The sequence below is a fragment of the Malania oleifera genome, chromosome 3 (assembly GCF_029873635.1).
Source record: "Malania oleifera isolate guangnan ecotype guangnan chromosome 3, ASM2987363v1, whole genome shotgun sequence".
Taxonomy (NCBI): Eukaryota; Viridiplantae; Streptophyta; class Magnoliopsida; order Santalales; family Ximeniaceae; genus Malania; species Malania oleifera.
This window is the reverse complement of record NC_080419.1, coordinates 112,347,910-112,366,568: the sequence shown is the minus strand read 5'-3', so window position 1 is coordinate 112,366,568 and position 18,659 is coordinate 112,347,910. Positions and strand designations below refer to the sequence as shown.

The 18,659-nt window shown below is 34.7% G+C and overlaps 1 protein-coding gene across 4 annotated transcripts in view; it reads left to right on the top strand.

Moving 5' to 3' along the window:
• Positions 1-18,659, top strand: part of LOC131151102 (UDP-galactose/UDP-glucose transporter 7) — a 75,118-nt gene that overhangs the window by 4,266 nt on the left and 52,193 nt on the right. The gene's annotated exons all lie outside the window — the stretch shown is intronic.

Genomic DNA, 18,659 nt, shown 5'->3' with positions numbered 1-18,659 from the left:
AATCCTATTGCCGCACTTGGCTTTATTGTCCATAAAAATGGCCTCTGTTACAGCCTCAATATTGAATGAGAGTTGGTCATATTTTTTTTTTTTTCGGTTCTGCATGCATATATTACAGACAGCAACTCTCCATAAAAGCTTGCTGTTGGTGCCTAGGAGGTTCTTTCTCATGTGGATAACCAGGAGATTTCATTTTCCCAGCAGGAGAAAGATCTCGAGATGTGTAGAGTAGCAGCTGCTTTAGTATAGACTTGTTTTGCAGCGGAACAACTGAGTAAAATTTTGATTCTATCTTCGGGATAAGCATTTCATAATCTTCACTGATCATTTGAAGCCTTTTTCTAGGCTGTTAATTTTTGAAGTGTAGGCATCCTATTCAAAATAGCTAACCAGGTCATAAAGGAACGCTTAAGATTGCAGCCTTTAAACCATACATATTTAGCTGAGCAGACTTTGGGATTTGTTTGTCTAATGTGTTCCAAGCAGCTTTGGATGAGTAACATCTTGAAGGAGTTAAATTCCAAATGATAGAATCTTCAGTTGCTGAACTAGGAAAGAAATCCAGATTGTCTTTGAAAGCAAAGAACATTGAGTGAAGGCCTTCTAGGCCAATCTCAGCTCTGACACTAAATCATGTCTGCCACTCTTGCATTAGGAGGGAGCCCCAGCTCACTGGGAAGTGGTTTCCATATTAAAGCATGGCCTTCGAGTTTTTTCTGCCATCTCCAACCAATGCCTTAAAGCAAGTGTAGGCTTTTGTTTGGACATTTAAAATCCTTTTCCAGGCATGGGTGGAACTCAGCGAGGTTTGAGTTCCTATTTACTTCTACTATATAGTTTGTTGGTGTGAAACCACACAATCCATAGGAAGTGCTTTGAAGAATTGATGTGCCCAAGGATCTTCGCAGCTGTAGTTTCATTTCATTCATCAGAGAGTTTTAAATCAGGGCCTCTTTCACTCAATGACAAAGAGACATCATTCCAGTTTAGTCTACAACTGGAAGTGTTCCAATCATTCCCTTCCATAGGAATGCCTTGAATTTTCTTCCTAGATTTTTAATGACTAATTTGGGTAAAAAGAGGGCTGAAATCCAGTAGCCTTGTATGCTGCAAAGGATAGAATTGATCAATTGGAGTCACTCATAAAATGAGAGATATTTATGAGTCCAAGTATGCATATGGGCTGAAATCTTTTCCAGCAGCAGGTCACAATCATATTTGTTAATTCGCTTGGATAATAGAGGGAGTGCCAAGTCTTTTACTGGAAGTTTTTCAATTAGAGTATTTGGCAGCTGCGTAATATTGTGGACACTGTCTTCGGGAATCCTGGACCAAAATAACTCTGATTTTGTAGGATTTGATTTCAAGCCTGAGAAATGGCAGAAGAGTTGCAGCTTGTACTCGATACTAGCTGCTGATTTTAAATCTTCAAGGGCAAAAATTAGGAAGTCATCAGCAAAACATAGATTTGTGATTCCCATTTACTGCATTTACTGTGATAACTCTCCTTTGGTAGCAGCTTGATGAAGGAGTCAAACGAGGACCTCCATTCCCATAAGAAACAAATAAGGGAAATTGAGTCCCCTTGTCTAACACCAGCCTGACCTTTAAAAAAGCCTCCAGAGGAACCTTTAATAACAACAGAGAATGAAGGAAAAGTTAAGCATTCTTCTTTCTTTAAGCCAAGCAATGAACTTTTGAGGTGTACCGTGTACCAATGCTCTTGAAGACCTGCAGGATGAACTCCCAACTCAGTGAATCAAAAGCCTTTTGCAGGTCTAATTTTATCCAGGTTTTTTCGCCAGAGTAAACCTACCTTTTAATGAATCTGTTTGGTCGGGACTGACAAAATGGACCAAAACTTGCTGTAACCTGTTTGCCATGATCTTTGTGATACATTTTTTATAGATGAGATTGCAGTGAGATATGAGTCTAAGGTCACCTGGCTTGCTGGGGTTCCTGACCTAGGGGTTAAGAATTAGGAAAGTTGTATGCCTCTTTTGAATCCTTAAAGAAGGATAGAATATCTTTAGAAACATTGCCACCTCCTATTTGCGCAGAAAGCTTTTGAAAATTGTGCATTAAAACCATCTGGGTATGCAGCTTTGTCATCAGAGAAGGAGAAAAAAGCTGCTTTAATCTCATTTGTCATCCATTTCTTTGCCCAGCACAGATTTGGCATGTACATCCCAGGTAAAATTAAGTATTTTTGTAAGGAAAGGAAAGTAGGGCCGCAAGCAATTGTATCTTTATTCTTTCTCCCAAGAAGATTATCAAAATGATCAAGAAAAGCCTTGGTAGTTTTCTCAAAATTTTCACAATTTTACCATCTGAATTTGAGTGGACTTTATACAGGCTTTTGACCTCCCATCCTTCACCATCATTGATGACAACTTATTATTTTGATCTCCCATTTTGCCAACCAACTCTTGACTTTTGTCCCAGAATTTCTTCTTCTATACTGAACAGTCTCAAAAGTTCAGATTCTTTTATGCTTGCAGCTGCAAGAGCATCTTTAGGAGTGGAAGAATGCAGCAGCAATTGAGCTTGTGCTAGCTGATCTCAAATTGCAGCAATTCTGCTAATATTTGAGAAATGCTTTTTGTGGAATTTTTTCAAAACCTTCTTGAAATGTTTAAGCTTCTGGCATAACACATACATAGGTGTTGTGATACCCCGTGGAAGGAAGGCTTAAAAGGATTAGATGTTACTACCCATATCAACAAGGTGTGCACCTTTCTTTTCGAGAGCCTTCCCATAAAAAATTCCACGGTTAAGCATGCTTGGCTTGGAGTAATCTTGGTATGGATGACCTTCTGAGAAGTTTTCTCAGGAAGTGTGTGAGTGAGGACAAAACACATTGAAAATGACACGTGTTGGTCTGTGGGGCCAGTTATTAGTCTGATAAGGCCCACTTTCCTGTTGTCTGGTCCAGGTAGAAAAGGGGAGATGCAGTGCTCCCTGGTAGACCCCAGGTTGGGGTGTTACAAATTGTATCAAAGTCATTACCTAGTCGGAAGTGTGATGATATTCACATCGCCTGAGTTTGAAAATGTGGGTTCGCAACAAGGACGTTGCGTTCTTTAAGTGGGGGAGCATGTGATATCCCATGGAAGAAAGGCTTAAAAGGATTAGATATTACTACCCATATCAACAAAGTGTATCTTTCTTTTCGTGAGCCTTCCTATAAGAACTCCACGGTTAAACGTGCTTGGCTTGGAGTAATCTTGAGATGGGTGACCTTCTGAAAAGTTTTCTCAGGAAGTATGTGAGTGAGGACAAAACACATTGAAAAAAACACATGTTGGTCTGTGGGGGCACTCATTAGTCTGATAAGGCCTGCCCCCTATTGTTTGGTCCAGGTGGAAGAGGAGAGATGCAGTGCTCCTTGGAAGATCCAGGTTGGGACGTTACAAGCCAAGCACGCTTAACCGTAGAGTTCTTATGGGAAGACTCCCGAAAAAAAGGTACACCTTGTTGATATGGGTAGTAATATCAAATTTTTTTTAAGCCTTTCTTCCACGGGGTATAACATTCTTCTCCACTTACAGAATGCAACGTCCTCGTTATGAATCCACATTTCCAAACCTAGACGATGTGAATTTCATCACACTTCCGGTTGGGTAATCGATTCTGATACCATTTTGTAATGCCCCAACCTGGGTTTGCCAGTGAGCACTGCGTCTCTCCTCCTTTACCTGGAACAAGCAACAGGGGGGCGGATCTTATCGGAGTAATGACTGGTCCTACAGATCAACACGTGTCCTTTTTAGTGTGTTTTGTCCTCACACACTTCCTGAGAAAACTTTCAGAATGTCACCCATACCAAAATTACTCCAAGCCAAGAACGCTTAATCGTGGAGTTTTTATGAGAAGGCTCCCGAAAAGAAAGGTGCACTTTGTTGATATGGGTAGTAACATCAAATCCTTTTTAAGTTTTTTTCCATGGGGTATCACATTAGACACTGTTTGTACACGTAAATAAGTACATATACATAAAATAATGTTTTGACTGACATAATTTGTAGAAATATATGATGAAATAGTAATAATAAAATAGGTACCCTATGTGGGGCCCACATGACTGGGTGGAGCCCACACGAGTCTCAGACTCGAACTTGCTTCTTCCTTTATAATAAATAATAAAAATCTAAAGTTAAAATTTCACCTCTCCCCACACTTTTGAAAATGTAATTTTCCTCCTCAAAATTTTCCTATAAATAGGAAACTCTTAACCTTCATTTTTCACAAAAAATTTCCAAGAGAAGAGAAGGATTGGTGAGTGAAAGAATTAGTGGTGGAGGGAGAATTTTTGTTATAATTAAAATTCTCACTCACCAACTCTTTCCGATCTCATTTTTAGAGATATTCATTGTGACCGTATGACAAGGTTAAGTAAGTGGTAAGTAAATTTGATTATGTTAAATTTTTATTTAAAATTTATACCCGAATTTATTTGTAAGTAAATTTTGATTATGTTAGTTATTTTCATAAAAATCTCCCGAGTTTATTTTTACGCATATTTAATTATACCAGTTTTATCTTTAATATGCTTGCGTTTATTTTTGAGTTAAGAAATGTTTTAAGCCCCTCGGGTATTTTACAGCATTAATTTCTATTCAAGAAAATATCTTTAACACGAAAAATGTGTGAGATGAGTTTATTTCTACGTTACATATTTCACGAAAATATGAGTAAAGATGACATAAGTTGATTTTTACGTTGCGTATTTTACGAAAATATGAGTAAAAATGAGATTTTCATGATATTATTTTAATTATATAAATTATATAATAAGATATTTTCAAAACCCCTTATGGATCAGACGATACAGAAAATTACGAATGCTCGGTACCGCAGCTTAAAGATTAAATGAATCAGAGTGTACCCACATTATTTACAGAGTGGTTTTATATGGTAGTGGATTTCTCCTGAGTGCACACCTGGGTCGGGTCTGAGTTTAATAGGAAAAATCTCACTTAATGATTATGTACGTTGATTTAGTTTGGCCGGCTAGCCAGTTAAGTCTAGTCTACGAATCGCACAACCCAGTCATGGGGATAAACATGACTTACGGCTAATAGGCCTAAGGGTGGTTTTTACAATATATGTATATACACATTTAATTACGTGTATAGAGTTATTGATGATTTGAAGGAAAAATATATGTTTGTATGAATAGAGCCATTTTTGTGCCTAAATGATGATCTAGAGGAAATGTATAAGGAAAAGTATATATATATGTATATAATTAAATATTTTAGTTACAGTTCTAAAGTTAAAAGTTTAATTTAACAGTTACAGTATATGGTTATAAAATGTTCTTGTTGTAGTTGATGGTAAAAGTTTTATGCAGAAATTTTTAAATTTACATTTATTTTAAAAACAATTTTGAAGTTATAATATTAAATATTATTTTACTAAATTATAAAAGTTCATTTTGGCCACACACTAATAATAATCTTATTTAATTACTGAGCGTTGTCTCACCCCAATCGTATTTTACATTTCAGATAACTCTGAAGGGCATATCGGAAATCAGGCATAGCAAGCATGCGGGTGGGAATATAAAAAGAAAGTTTGATTCGAAATATTAGTATGATGCTAGATGATTATGTTTATGTAATTTTTCTTCTTTTGAAATAAATGATTGTAATACGTTTAATTAGTGCTTTGGTTTAATAATAATAATTGAGTTTATTTACTTCCGCTGTAAATCAATGGTAAAAAGTAAACATACCAAATCTTTCGGGGTTTGGGGTATTACATTTTGGTATCAGAGCATAGGTTATAGGTTCTGTAGACTTTAGAAAATAATTTTACTAGAGCATAGACGTAAACCATGATGTGGGTAAGATCGGGTAAATTAAGATGTTTTTTTTTTGCATATAACCTTGATTAAACTTTAAAGATAAGGTTATGATTTTAAAATAACTCTGGTCCTTTCCATCAGAATGGACCCGAAGAACAACAACGTGAGTGTTGAAGGAAACGAGAATAATATGGGGACTTGCAATGGAGAAGACATCAATGCTACTACTGTGTTGCGTGATATGTCACAAGTCATGGCGGAATTTTTGCAGAACTCCAAGGAACGGAATGGTCCACCAACCCATGAAGGTTGTACGGTTGAATAGTTCAATCGAATGCACCCTCCGACTTTTGAGGGAAAAGCTGATTCAAATGTTGCAGAAGATTGGATGCAAGAAATGGCAGAAATACTACGAGTCCTTTGTTGCACGGACGAACAAAATGTGCTATATTCTGCCTATAAAATGACCTGCGAGGCCAAACGCTGGTGAAACTCGAAAAAGTTACTCCTAAAGGAAGGACCAGATCCAACAATCCTTACGTGGGAGCGTTTTAAGGAAGTATTCTTTTAACGATTTTCCCCAAAACCACTAGAGATGCTAAAGCAAAGAAGTTTTTGGAGTTAACATAGGGAAATATGAACGTACAACAATATGCGGCAAAATTCGTTGAATTATCCCGGTTTGCATCATATTTGGTTCCGGATGAATAAAAGAAAGTCCGAAAGTTTGAAGAAGGCTTGAACTCAAGGATTTATGAACTGGTAGCAGTACTCGAGGTCAAAGACTTCTCCAAATTAGTAAACAAAGTAACGATGACAGAAGAAAGTCTACAAAGGAGTGCAGAAATATTCGACCAGAGAAAGAAGCCCATGCCACAAGGGTTTCACTCTGGTAGAAATCAGGGACATTGGAAAATGAGCAACAACAATAACAACAACAACAACAATAATTTGGGGTAAGGGCAAACAACGAGAAATCCAAATAATGCACAAAGCACCCTTTGTCCAAAATGCAACAAAATACATGGGGGTGAGTGTCGTACCGGATTAGGGGTCTGTTATCGATGTGGTAAAACTGATCACTTGTAACGAGAATGCCCACAAAACAACTCCTACAACCCAAATCAACAAAGGGAGGCAACCAGATACCTCGAAACAATAATCAACAGAACACCGCTCAGACGCGTGTTTATGCCCTCACTCCAAGAGATGCAGAAAATACTAATGACGCGGTGACATGTATTTTTCTCATATTCTCCAAGAAAGCAGTAGTATTATTTGATTCTGGAGCGACACACTCCTTTATATCTACGGCTTATGTTAAAACATGTGGGGTAGAGACTCAGCCATTAGAAACTGAGTTATCTGTGGTTACACCAGCGGGAACCTCGGTAGTATGTAGAAAAATACTTAAAGGTTACCCAATTTGTATTGAGGAAGGAATACTACCGGCTAACTTGGTAGTATTTAGTATGTACGAGTTTGACGTAATTCTTGGGATGGGATGGCTAGCTTCTAGTTATGCTAGTATAAATTGCTATAATAAGGAGGTGGTGTTCAGACCTCCTAGAAAGTAAGAATACAAATGGTTCTTATGTTCCTTGGGCCTTTTTGAATAAATCAAAATATCATCAATGAAGACCACCATAAATTGATCTAGATATTCGCGAAAGACCTTGTTTATAAGGTCTATAAATGCACCAGGAGCATTGGTCAGTCCGAATGACATGACTAAGAATTCATAATGGCCGACAATATTTGTGGTGAAGGGCGTACACGAGTTCCATTGAACTTGTATTCTTGCTCTTCAGGAGGTCTGAACACCACCTCCTTACTATAGCAATTTATACTAGCATAGCTAGAAGCTAGTCAATCTATCCCAAGAATTACGTCAACCCCGTGCATACTAAGTACTACCAAGTTAGCCGGTAGTATTCCTTCCTCAATATAAATTGGGTAACCTTTAAGTATTTTTCTACATACTACCGAGGTTCCCATTGGTGTAACCACAGATAACTCAGTTTCTAATGGCTGAGTCTCTACCCCACATGTTTTAACATAAGCCGTAGACATAAAGGAGTGTGTCGCTCTAGAATCAAATAATACTACTGCTTTTTTTAAGAATATGGGAATAATACCTATCAACGCGTCATTAGTATTTTCTGCATCTCCTGGAGTGAGGGCATAGACACGCACCTGAGCGGTGTTCTGTTGATTATTGTTTTGAGGTGCCTGGTTGCCTCCCCTTTGTTGATTTGGGTTGTAGGAGTTGTTTTGTGGGCATTCTCGTTGCAAGTGATCAGTTTTACCGCATCGATAACAGACCCCTAATCTGGTACGACACTCACCCCCATGTATTTTGTTGCATTTTGGACAAAGGGTGCTTTGTGCATTATTTGGATTTCTCGTTGTTTGCCCTTGCCCCAAATTATTGTTGTTGTTGTTGTTGCTCTTTTTCCAAGATCCCTAATATCTACCAGAGTAAGCCCTTGTGGCATGGGCTTCTTTCTCTGGTCGAATATTTCTGCACTCCTTTGTAGACTTTCTTCTGCCATCGTTGCTTTGTTTACCAATTTGGAGAAGTCTTCGACCTCGAGTATTGCTACCAGTTCATAAATCCTTGAGTTCAAGCTTTCTTCAAACTTTCGGGTTTTCTTTGATTCGTCCGGAACCAAATATGATGCAAACCGGTATAATTCAACGAATTTTGCCGCATATTGTTGTACGTTCATATTTCCCTATTTTAACTCCAAAAACTTATTTGCTTTAGCATCTTTAGTGGTTTTAGGGAAAAATTGTTCAAAGAAGACTTCCTTAAAACGCTCCCACGTAAGGATTGTTGGATTTGGTCCTTCCTCTAGGAGCAACGTTTTCGAGTTCCCCGAGCGTTTGGCCTCGCCCGTCATTTTATAGGCAGAATATAACACCTTTTGTTCGTCCGTGCAACGAAGGACTCGTAGTATTTCTGCCATTTCTTGCATCCAATCTTTTGCAACATTTGAATCAGTTTTTCCCTCAAAAGTCGGAGGGTGCATTTGATTGAACTATTCAACCGCACAACCTTCATGGGTTGGTGGACCATTCCGTTCCTTGGAGTTCTGCAGAAATTCTGCCATGACTTGTGCCATATCACACAACACCGTAGTAGCATTGATGTCTTCTCCGTTGCAAGTCCCCATATTATTCTCGTTTCCTTCAACACTCACGTTGTTGTTCTTCGGGTCCATTCTGATGGAAAGGACCAGAATTATTTTAAAATCATAACCTTATCTTTAAATTTTAATCAAGGTTATATGCAAAAGAAAACCATCCTGATTTACCCGATCTTACCCACATCATGGTTTATTCCTATGCTCTGGTAAAATTATTTCCTAAAGTCTACAGAACCTATAACCTATGCTCTGATACCAAAAGTAATACTACAAACCCCGAAAGATTTGGTATGTTTACTTTTTACCATTGATTTACAGCGGAAGTAAATAAACTCAATTATTATTATTAAACTAGAGCACTAATTAACCGTATTACAATCATTTATTCCAAAAGAAGAAAAATTGCATAAACATAATCATCTGACATCATTCTAATATTTCTAATCAAACTTTCTTTTTATATTCCCACCCTCATGCTTGCTATGCCTGATTTCCGATATGCCCTTCAGAGTATGCTGAAATGTAAAATATGATTGGGGTGAGACGACGCTCAGTAAGTAAATCAGATTATTATTAGTGTGTGGCCAAAATGAGCTTTTATAATTTCGTAAAATAATATTTAATACTATAACTTCAAAACTGCTTTTAAAATAAATGTAAAATAAAAAATTTCTGCATAAAACTTTTACCATCAATTACAATAGTAACATTTTATAACCATATACTCTAACTGTTAAATTAAACTTTTAACTTTAGAACTATAGCTAAAATATTTAATTATATACTTTTCCTTATACGTTTCTTTAGATTATCATTTAGGCACAAGAATGACCCTGTTCATACAAACATATACTTTTCTTTCAAATCATCAATGACTCTGTACACACAATTAAATGTGTATATACATATATTGTAAAAATCATCCTTAGACCTGTTCGTCGTAAGTCATGTTTCTGTTAGCCGTAAGTCATGTTTACTCCCATGACTGGGTTGTGCGGTTTAAGGACTGGACTTAACTGGTTGGCCGGCCGACCAAGTTAAATCAACATACATAATCATTAAGTGAGAGTGTGGGTTCAAAAAGTAGGAATCTTTCTCAATCTTTCATTTTCCTGCTGGGCTGGAGATGAATTATTGCGGAGTGAATTTTTGTCTTTAGGCGTCGACTGCCATTCGTTTTTTCTTCATAGTTGTTGAGATGTCTCTTTCTTCTTTTTTAATTTCTTAACCTGCGGGTTATGGGTCCACTTCGCTTCCTAAGTCGTAAAGGTCTGGGACCACATTTTTCTACGCCACACACCACTTGCATTCATGGATAGGATAGCCTGTCAACATCTTGCATAATTTCTTTTGGATTGGTTCGGTGCAATAATTTCCTTTGATAATGCTATGTCGGGTGTCTCTGTCTGGATTTGAAAGTGCGAATGCCCAATCTTCCAGTGTTTTTTTATAGTCTTCATTGGTAGTTTTTGCAACTGAGTTAAATCTGAGATAGCTTCTAATTGTCACCAACTATATCACTAGTAATCCTTATCACCTAGTTTTTCCTCTTTTAAACTAGTGCAAATAGATACTTATGTAAGAGATTCGGACATCTAAGGGATATATTGATATAGTTGGTGATAATTCCTCTTCGATTCAAATGATACCACCTCAATTATCAACCTATGTTGAAGCCTCAGGAGCAAATAAAAAAGCCTACAAAATTATTCCAAATTCATATATATCCAATTTTACCAAATTAGCCAATTTTCTTTGTGAACATCCAGAACAAAATATTCCATCTACCAAACCAGGAACTTATTGGATGACTCAGTCTTTTGTTAAGTATAATAAACTTATTGCAGTTCTAGGAACATCAGCCAAATTTATCAGATCCTGCTATGATTATGGTCTTTTGTATACTGTATATACAAAGACTAGTGAAGAACTAGAGCTTATGCCAAATTATATCCTTGGAGTAGTCAAAAAATTTATCGGAATCACCAAAGCACAACTATTTTATGTCAGATTTTACTCAGCAGTTGCAGAAGTCACTTATGAAGAAGTTTATCCATCATTGAACGTCATCAAAATTGGAATTACAAAACAAATGATTTTACCAACAGAAGTCAAGGTAAAGGAAAGAATATTAGAAGCAGAAGTTCCAGAATTCCTCATTGAAAAAAGGTCAATTAATATTAAAGTTATAATTAAGGAATTAATCACAAGTATCCAAGATCAGTTACCAAAATGGATATACTACAACAAAGAAAATGTACTCATCTACTCAGTTGCAAAAACTACCAATGAAGACTATTAAAAAACATTGGAAGATTGGGCATTCGCACTTTCGAATCCAGACAGAGACACCCGGCATAGCATTATCAAAGGAAATTATTGCACCGAACCAGTCGAAAAGAAATTATGCAAGATGTTAACAGGCTATCCTATCCATGAATGCAAGTGGTGTGTGGCGCAGAAAAATGTGGTCCCAGACCTTTACGACTTAGGAAGCGAAGTGGGCTCGTAACCCACAGATTAAGAAATTAAAAAAGAAGAAAGAGACATCTCAACAACTATGAAGAAAAAACGAATGGCAGCCGACGCCAGAAGACAAAAATTCACTCCGCAATAATTCATCTCCAGCCCAGCAGGAAAATGAAAGATTGAGAAAGATTCCTACTTTTTGAAAATGTAATCCTTATCACCTAAGCATCCTCTTGTATAAATAGATTACCTAGGAACAAAAGAAAACACACACGCTCACTTAAGTACTCTCTTTACACACTCTCAAGAATTGTAAGAGATATACTCTGAAGATTTATCAAAGCTATTGTAATGGAAGAATTAAAGGTTAGTACAATTATGAGCTAAATTACTTTGTTCACCTACCTCTACTCTCTTTATTTCTTTATTTCTTTGCATCTTTACTTTGAATGAAGTCTTGAATGTTAGAATGATCTATGGACTAAAAGGCATAGAAGTGCAAAAATCCCTTAGATGTCCGAAAAAGGCTTTGCCATTGTTGTTGCCTGTGTGGCGTTGGTGTTGGCTTTGTTGCCTGTCAAGTAGGGCTAAGGTAAGTAGCGCTATGTTCGAATGTTCTAGATCACTTTCAGGATAGATGTAAGGAAAATGAAGAGAGAATTGGAAATGAGAAAACGAGTGAGGAAGGGTGGTGAACGCAGTAAAGACTCATAGATGCAACCTAAGAATTCCCTAAAAATTAGAAGTCCTATTGAATCTACGAGTATGAAAATAAATTATGTTAGAGGTCCGTATAAAAAATCTAATAAAACACATAGAAATCTAAGAATTATCAAAGAAAATAAAGAAAGTGTCGTAGATAATTATGATCATATTCAATCATTTTACTTAGCAAAATTTACGAGAGCAGTAAAAGATATAGTCAAAGACAGATTTAAGTGTTCAGAAAAAAGAACTTTACAATTAGAAGCTATCTCAGATCTAATATATAACCTAGACAGAGAAGATACAAGAAACAATGGAGACTTCGAAAATATAAGTGAAAAACAATGTTTAGAACATGAATTAAGTTTAGATAAAGCCTTAGAAGACTTAGAACAAGTACATATGAATCTCTTTAAAGATTTACCTGAAATAATACAACTATGTAATCCTAGAAGATAATTTGTTATTAAAACTTTATTTACAACATTCAGATATAACTATAATAAATAAAAAAATTTGTAAAAGAACAATTAGAAAAATATTATGAAAAAGTTCAGAATCAAATAGGAAAAATTAACCCAAACAAAGAGCTTGTTTTAAAAATAGTTTCAGAAGAAAAATTTAAAGTTAATAACATAGTGATGAAGAACTATATATTTATTTAGCAAAAACCTTTATAAATATCATGAATATATTTGGAATGGATTATGAAAATTAAATAAAAATTATATTATATACATAAAATTATTATTTCCAAAAACAAATACAGAAGAAAAATTAGTTATAAATAAAATTATTCCGCAATATATAAAACAGACACAGACAGAAAACAATCCTACCCCCCTAATGGTATCAGAGCCAAGGGAAAAAGAAAATATTATAGAAAATTCAAAATTTAATAAAACAAAAAATTTAGAGAAAATAAGAAAAGAAATATTTGGAGAATATGGTAACATAGATTTTACGAAATTCAAACATTTTTGTAAAAATAATATGTTTAAAAATCCTTGTTCAGATTATATGAAAACAATAGAAAAAATTATTTTGGAATTAGAATTATGAAAAATATAGAACCTAAAAGTTATACTTTAAATATAAATGAATTACCACCAACAAAGTGTCTGAAAACAATTAGAAGCTATCTCAGATTTAACTTAGTTGCAAAAACTACCAATGAAGACTATGAAAAAACACTAGAAGATTGGGCATTCGCATTTTCGAATCTAGACAGAGACACCCGACATAACATTATCAAAGGAAATTATTGCACCGAACCAGTCCAAAAGAAATTATGCAAGATGTTAACGGGCTATCCTATCCATGAATGCAAGTGGCGTGTGGCGCAGAAAAATTGATTATTGAGGTGGTATCATTTGAATCGGAGAGGAAATAGGTTTTCTGAATTTTGAAGGGGTAGTTGGAATAACTTGTTTTCCTTTTTCTGAAAAATCGGTTTGACAACCAATAGATCAGAGATTCTCCTTTTTTGTTGTAGGTTTTTCAACCTGAACTTGAGATAGATCAGGAAATTCCCTTGAGGATTGTTCCTCATTAAGCTTTTCAGCTTTAAATAGATCGAGATTGTTCTCTGAGAATTTCTTCTCTAGTTCGGAATTTCTTCCTTCCATATTTTGAACTCTAGAGTTTACATCGTCAATTTTGACTGTTAAATCGGTCATTTTGACCAATAAGTCCTTCAATATTTCTCCAATTTCAGGGATGTCTGCTGAGGTAATCTGCATAAAAATTATCTTTAGATTTCAAGATTTCTAAATCAAAAGTAAATAATTGAATTTGTATTACCATATTCCCCACGTTGCGTGTGCTAAGTGAGTCCTTCATATCCTTTTGTAACCAGTACTTGACTTGGGTATTGTCAGTTCTCAAAATAAATCTTTCTTGAGATATAAATATTTCAAAGTATTTTAATGCCTTCAATACACTTGATAATTCCTTTCTATTAATATCTCATTTCTGTTCTAGATCACTTTCAGGATAGATGTAAGGAAAAGGAAGAGAGAATTGGAAATGAGAAAAAGAGTGAGGAAGGGTGGTGAACGTTGTAAAGACTCATAGATGCAACCTAAGAATTCCATAAAAATTAGAAGTCCTATTAAATCTATGAGTAATAAAAGAAATTATGTTAGAGGTCCATATAAAAAATCTAATAAAACACATAGAAATCTAAGAATTATCAAAGAAAATCAAGAAAGAGTCATAGATAATTATGATCATATTCAATCATTTAACTTAGCACAATTTATGAGAGCAGCAAAAGATATAGTCAAAGACAGATTTTAAGTGTTCAGAAAAAAGAACTTTACAATTAGAAGCTATCTCAGATATCCATTCCAATTTATGGATAATACACTTACGGATGTTGATAATATTGTTATTTATATTGATGACATCTTACTTTTTAGCAGAACTTATGATGAACATGTTAGACTATTACACAAGTTTGCAGACAAAATAGAAAGAACAGAAATTAGTTTAAGTAGGAGAAAGGCAGAATTATTCAAGGAAGAAATAGAATTTCTAGGAGTAAAAATCAACAGAGGAATAGAAATGCAAAGTCATATATTAGAAAAAATGGCAGAACATATTGAGGATATTAAGGAGAAAAAACAATTACAAAGCTTTTTAGGGATTGTTAATCAAGTCAAAGATTATATTCCAAACCTAAGTAAAGTATTGGTACCCATACAAAGAAGGTTAAAAGGTAAAGAATTTATTTGGAAAGAAGAAGATACTAATAATCTTAAAAAAGTAAAAGAATATTGTAAAAAATTACCCCAATTAGTTATACCTACAGAAAAGCAAAAAATAAAATGGATAGTTTGTACAGATTCAAGCCAATTTACTTATGGAAGTATACTTATGTTTAGAGATTTAGAAACTGAAAAGGAATATATTACAAAATATAACAGTGGAACTTTCACAGAATCAGAACAGAAATGGGATATTAATAGAAAGGAATTATCAAGTGTATTGAAGGCATTAAAATACTTTGAAATATTTATATCTCAAGAAAGATTTGTTTTGAGAACTAACAATACCCAAGTCAAGTACTGGTTACAGAAGGATATGAAGGACTCACTTAGCACACGCAACGTGAGGAATATGGTAATACAAATTCGATTATTTACTTTTGATTTAGAAATCTTGAAATCTAAAGATAATTTTTATGCAGATTACCTCAGCAGACATCCCGGAAATTGGAGAAATACTGAAGGACTTATTGGTCAAAATGACCGATTTAACAGTCAAAATTGACGATGTAAACTCTAGAGTTCAAAATCTAGAAGGAAGAAATTCCGAACCAGAGAAGAAATTCACAGAGAACAATCTCGATCTATTTAAAGTTGAAAAGCTTAATGAGGAACAATCCTCAAGGGAATTTCCTGATCTATCTCAAGTTCAGGTAGAAAAACCTAGAACAAAAAAGGAGAATCTCCGATCTATTGGTTATTAAATTTATCTACTAAATTTATATTCTATAATAAGAGTAGATCTTTTACAATTCTTGAGAGTGTGTAAAGAGAGTACTTAAGTGAGCGTGTGTGTTTTCTTTTGTTCCTAGGTAATCTATTTATACAAGAGGATGCTTAGGTGATAAGGATTACATTTTCAAAAAGTAGGAATCTTTCTCAATCTTTCATTTTCCTGCTGGGTTGGAGATGAATTATTGCGGAGTGAATTTTTGTCTTTTGGCGTCGGCTGCCATTCGTTTTTTCTTCATAGTTGTTGAGATGTCTCTTTCTTCTTTTTTAATTTCTTAATTTGTGGGTTACGAGCCCACTTCGCTTCCTAAGTCGTAAAGGTCTGGGACCACATTTTTCTACGCCACACACCACTTGCATTCATGGATAGGATAGCCTATTAACATCTTGCATAATTTCTTTTGGACTGGTTCGGTGCAATAATTTCCTTTGATAATGCTATGCCGGGTGTCTCTGTCTGGATTCGAAAGTGCGAATGCCCAATCTTCCAATGTTTTTTAATAGTCTTCATTGGTAGTTTTTGCAACTGAGTAGATGAGTACATTTTCTTTGTTGTAGTATATCCATTTTGGTAACTGATCTTGGATACTTGTGATTAATTCCTTAATTATAACTTTAATATTAATTGACCTTTTTTCAATGAGGAATTCTGGAACTTCTGCTTCTAATATTCTTTCCTTTACCTTGACTTCTGTTGGTAAAATCATTTGTTTTGTAATTCCAATTTTGATGACGTTCAATGATGGATAAACTTCTTCATAAGTGACTTCTGCAACTGCTGAGTAAAATCTGACATAAAATAGTTGTGCTTTGGTGATTCCGATAAATTTTTTGACTACTCCAAGGATATAATTTGGCATAAGCTCTAGTTCTTCACTAGTCTTTGTATATACAGTATACAAAAGACCATAATCATAGCAGGATCTGATAAATTTGGCTGATGTTCCTAGAACTGCAATAAGTTTATTATACTTAACAAAAGACTGAGTCATCCAATAAGTTCCTGGTTTGGTAGATGGAATATTTTGTTCTGGATGTTCACAAAGAAAATTGGCTAATTTGGTAAAATTGGATATATATGAATTTGGAATAATTTTGTAGGCTTTTTTATTTGCTCCTGAGGCTTCAACATAGGTTGATAATTGAGGTGGTATCATTTGAATCGGAGAGGAATTATCACCAACTATATCAATATATCCCTTAGATGTCCGAATCTCTTACATAAGTATCTATTTGCACTAGTTTAAAAGAGGAAAAACTAGGTGATAAGGATTACTAGTGATATAGTTGGTGAAAATTAGAAGCTATCTCAGATTTAACTCAGTTGCAAAAACTACCAATGAAGACTATGAAAAAACACTGGAAGATTGGGCATTCGCACTTTCAAATCCAGACAGAGACACCCGACATAGCATTATCAAAGGAAATTATTGCACCGAACCAATCCAAAAGAAATTATGCAAGATGTTGACAGGCTATCCTATCCATGAATGCAAGTGGTGTGTGGCGTAGAAAAATGTGGTCCCAGACCTTTACGACTTAGGAAGCGAAGTGGACCCATAACCCGCAGGTTAAGAAATTAAAAAAGAAGAAAGAGACATCTCAACAACTATGAAGAAAAAACGAATGGCAGCCGACGCCTAAAGACAAAAATTCACTCCGCAATAATTCATCTCCAGCCCAGCAGGAAAATGAAAGATTGAGAAAGATTCCTACTTTTTGAAAATGTAATCCTTATCACCTAAGCATCCTCTTGTATAAATAGGTTACCTAGGAACAAAAGAAAACACATATGCTCACTTAAGTTCTCTCTTTACACACTCTCAAGAATTGTAAGAGATCTACTCTGAAGATTTATCAAAGCTATTGTAATGGAAGAATTAAAGGTTAGTACAATTATGAGCTAAATTACTTTGTTCACCTACCTCTACTCTCTTTATTTCTTTGTTTCTTTGCATCTTTACTTTGAATGAAGTCTTGAATGTTAGAATGATCTATGGACTAATAGGCATAGAAGTGCAAAAATCCCTTAGATGTCTGAAAAAGGCTTTGCCATTGTTGTTGCCTGTGTGGCGTTTGTGTTGGCCTTGTTTCCTGTCAAGTAGGGCTAAGGTAAGTAGCGCTATGTTCGAATGTTCTGGATCATTTTCAGAATAGATGTAAGGAAAATGAAGAGAGAATCGGAAATGAGAAAAAGAGTGAGGAAGGGTGGTGAACGCTGTAAAGACTCATAGATGCAACCTAAGAATTCCCTAAAAATTAGAAGTCCTATTAAATGTACGAGTATGAAAAGAAATTATGTTAGAGGTCCATATAAAAAATCTAATAAAACACATAGAAATCTAAGAATTATCAAAGAAAATCAAGAAAGAGTCATAGATAATTATGATCATATTCAATCATTTTACTTAGCAAAATTTGTGAGAGCAGTAGAAGATATAGTCAAAGACAGATTTAAGTGTTCAGAAAAAAGAACTTTACAATTAGAAGCTATCTCAGATCTAATATTTAACCTAGACAGAGAAGATACAAGAAACAATGGAGACTTTGAAAATATAAGTGAAAAACAATGTTTAGAACATGAATTAAGTTTAGATAAAGCCTTAGAAGACTTAGAACAAGTACATATGAATCTCTTTAAAGATTTACCAGAAATAATACAACTATGTAAATCCTAGAAGATAATTTGTTATTAAAACTTTATTTACAACATTCAGATATAATTGTAATAAATAAAAAAATTTGTAAAAGAGCAATTAGAAAAATATTATGAAAAAGTTTAGAATCAAATAGGAAAAATTAACCCAGACAAAGAGCTTGTTTTAAAAATAGTTTCAGAAGAAAAATTTAAAGTTAATAACATAACTGATGAAGAACTATATATTTATTTTGCAAAAACTTGGATTATGGAAATTAATTAAAAATCATATTATATATATAAAATTATTATTTCCAAAAACAAATACAGAAGAAAAATTGGTTATAAATAAAATAATTCCGCAATATATAAAACAAAGA